At 32.5% G+C, this 3832-nt stretch overlaps 1 long non-coding RNA gene across 1 annotated transcript in view; it reads right to left on the bottom strand.

Moving 5' to 3' along the window:
• LOC128248741 (uncharacterized) overlaps positions 1–1297 on the bottom strand; it is an 8325-nt gene extending 7028 nt beyond the window's left edge. Inside the window, exons 1-2 of the long non-coding RNA XR_008264928.1 lie at positions 1005–1297; positions 152–270 (exon numbers count right to left, since the gene is read on the bottom strand). This is a non-coding gene — a long non-coding RNA (uncharacterized LOC128248741). The remainder of the gene's footprint in view (positions 1–151; positions 271–1004) is intronic.
• Positions 1298–3832: the final 2535 nt, after the last annotated feature.

Raw genomic sequence — 3832 nt, 5'->3', positions numbered from 1 at the left:
TATATATTAATATATGTATTATTGGAGTTGATAAATCGACGAACACTTTATGTGTTTTAAAACTTTTAAGAGAAACAAATTATGACTTTAAATATGGTTGTCGAGATATTTTACAAAACCTTACATCTTTCAAATATTATATTGATATTACCGTACACTTGTGCTTTTTCGTTTCCCGTTGCTTTTGTTGTTGTTTTGTTTTTGTTTTCTGTTCTTTTTCTGTTGCTGTTTTTTTTGTGTGTGTTTTGTATTTGTTTCCTTTCCGGTATCCTGTATGAAGTAAAACTGATATCTATGTATTATTCAAATATCAGGTTGCATTGGAATGAAATATTGCTATGACTACCAAAAATGAGTTTCACAATGTGATACACAAGGGTACCCACTGGCATAAAGACTCAAATTTATGCTCAAGCATTCATATTGACTTCAACAATGTTATGTTGTCCGTCCTTGCAGAACTAAATTGCTCCATTGACAAATTAATTTTCTTATATTATAATTAATGCAGAAGAGCTTTATCCGTCTAAATTTTTTCCTTATCTTTCATTCTCTGTGAATCTTATCGTTTATTTATTTATTTATATTTTTTCATATATTATCTTTATTTTTTCTTTAGTCATATTAATTGTTATTTAAAGTATGATATTTAATTGTTTTAAAAAATCTAATACGTACATTATTTTAACTTGTTTCATGGTCCAGCTGTTAACTGATAAGAACATAATGTGAACATGCTTACTGATTTTTTTTTTGTTTTTTGTTTTCGTCTCTTTTTAATGAGAAACTTCCAAGATTTAATTTTGGTAATTAAAAAACTTTCTATATTGTTGATGTAAAGGAAATATTTAAATAGCGAATAACAACAGATCTGGCAACAACATAATCAATAAAGATATTGCGAACAATCGATTTTCAGATGCCATTATTCCATTCAACACTTATTCATATAGGCGAGGAAAGATTTATGACGAAATATCGTAGGAAAAATAATCGATACTAACATAAATGAAGCGATAAAAACTCTTCTGATATTGTATATAATTTCTTGACTTCTTTTCCGAGATATTCCCCGATATCATTCATTGTAGCTCTTCTGTAGCATCCATCCATTTATGTTGGCAACAATTTGTAATTCTATGTATATTTCAATTCATCAAAGTTCAGAATTTAACAACTATTTGTATTTTTTTTTTAACGATCCCATGTGGAACCGAATGATTTCTGCGATAAAGATTTTCGCCAATTTATTGTATTCAACAAAAAAAAAAGAAAAAAAAAGAAAGAAAACTACATTTCATTTTGTCGTCAGATTTATTATAGAATTTGTTGATATTCTCAATTCAATTATGATGTCATAAGTCACGATCCAGTTAACACGGTGATTGTTTTTACATATACATTTGATATTTGAGTTATACTTGAGTTACAGTCATTCCATTGATATTTTTGTCTCGCCAAAATCTACAATTAACTCTCATAAAGGATACCATACCCAGAATCAAACCAAACCTTCTCATTATTTACCCTTTAAAATTCATGTTTCACCCACAACTTCATTCCTCCATTGGTCATTTTGGAGTAGGGGGGAGAGTTTCACCTAATTATCAAATGAATCATAAACCTTACACTCTATATATAATTTCAATTTCATTCAATCAATAAACTGCCAATCTATCCAAACTAACTGAAGCTATTAATAGGCTAGAACTATTTAACTGATATATTCGCATATACTGTGAATATAAACATAGATATCATTCATCAGTAACATATGAAATAAAATGTGAAGCGGTCCTTTATTTTGGATTTTTATATAGTTTTAACTGATTCATTTTCTCTGACTTGTTCATGTGTAAATCAAAGTGGACCATCGTAATTCAATCTGTGATTAAATTTAGACTTTTAAATATTGTTCTTTGATTTTCTAACAATTTATTCTAAATTCTAAGGCAGTAGATTGTTAGACCTATTAGATCTGTATACACATACTTGATATTGTTTAACTACTGTTTTTTTACGTTCTGAGTTCAAATCCTACCAAGGCCAACTTAATGTTTCATTCTGCTGAGGTCGATAAAATAAAGTAACAATCAAGCCCCGGAGTCAATCTAATCAACATGGGTCACTCCATTCCCAATTCTCGAAATCAGCAGTTTCTTGTAGATTCTACTCGGCGAAAAAAATATTCTCTTCCTAACGGCTAGTACAGAATTGCCACCCGGAAATAACACCCAGTAAATACTGACAACATAAATTTCATGTAAAAAGAGATAATCTAAATCTTTGAATTAACATAGCATCGGAATGACTATCAACTAGTATTTAATTTAGTCCACCTCCATTTTAGGCTTATTATCCCTCTAGTATAGAGTTGGTGTTGATTTTGGTCAAAGGTCGATTAGTTTAGTTTGTTTTAACCATTACGACCTAGTCCATGCTGTGATACCAACATCAGTGTTGAATTTTCTGCGACTCTTATGTCGTCTCTACATATACCCAAGACGTTCACTGCTTGTGCTGCTTTTCAATGTAATTAGCATCTCTAGTTGATGGATCAACGACACATTGGGAGATGCTTTGTTTTAGTTGTCTCTCTTGTAGCTGGCCTATCTGGTATGTAAAAGTTTTTCTGCTCTATTTAATCTTTTTTACGATTTATTGTTGGATGAAAGCCTCAACTTTCGTTTCTGTCTTATCTATACTGGTTGTAGGATTATCGGTTCAAATGCAAGTTGGATATGGTACGAAAGTAATTTATATGGGGTATTCAAGAAATATAGAGATCTATGCTTTCATCAACTACTAAATTAGTTTTATGTCTATCCCCCCTCCTTTGAAAACTGGTTAGAATTTAAGCCTTAGCCCAAAATAGGAGAGACAACCATTTCTCGATCTGTTGCATGAAGGGACCTTTCCATGACACAAGACTTGGATAGTGAAGATTTTGGAATAGCTCAAATACCAGTATTTTCGCAAACAGCTGAAGTCGTGTTGTCAAAAGGAGTAAAGAACAGTACTTTTGGAACCGGTTTGGCTGAAAGAGTTATCAACAGAAAGTCGAATCACATCCTAGCCCTTCGTGTCTCCAATCAGGACTTAGGAAGATCAACTTTCTAGGTGTGCAGGCAGCCAATTAGCAGAGCTCTTGTGGATTTTGCGTAGACGGCCTAACGACATTTCCTCCAGTATTTTGTACTTTGAGTTCAAATCTAATCGAGAACTTTGTCTTTCATCCTGTCACGGTCGATAAGAAGCAACCAAAACGGGGAAATGTTTTGTCGAAACTTGCTAGAGGGTTGGGAAAATTGTCTTGGGTAGCTGATTAGGTGCTTGGTGTTCTGACAGTAATGCTTGCACCGATACTAATGTTAAGCAGTATCGGCCCACGACAGCATCCTACCCCTTAGCTAAGCATTAGTGGCAAGCAGTGGGTGACTTGATACTGCTAGTCATCCATCCAACAAGAAAAGTTTAGTACAGAAGCAACTTAAACTTTCAATGGCGTTGGTGTCGTCTATCTATCTATCTATCTATCTATCTATCTATCTATCTATCTATCTATCTATCTATCTATCTATCTATCTATCTTTCTATCTATCTATCTATCTATCTATCAAAGTTTCACGTTCCTGTGTATTGGACAGTTTAGATTAAGAATTTAAACTGTCCGACGAACGGGAACTTGAAACTCTAAGTAGCAGATTTTGTGATATTTTCATGATGTTTTTGTAGCTTTAATAATAATAAAGCATTTTATTCTATCTCCGGTATTCGAGTATTAGTTTTCCACCTTGTTTCACATTTGTGTGCTTACTGTGGTATATATATA

This window comes from Octopus bimaculoides, chromosome 9 (genome assembly GCF_001194135.2).
Source record: "Octopus bimaculoides isolate UCB-OBI-ISO-001 chromosome 9, ASM119413v2, whole genome shotgun sequence".
Classification (NCBI taxonomy): domain Eukaryota; kingdom Metazoa; phylum Mollusca; class Cephalopoda; order Octopoda; family Octopodidae; genus Octopus; species Octopus bimaculoides.
Note: the sequence above shows the minus strand (reverse complement) of the source record. Positions and strands in the feature narration are given on the sequence as shown.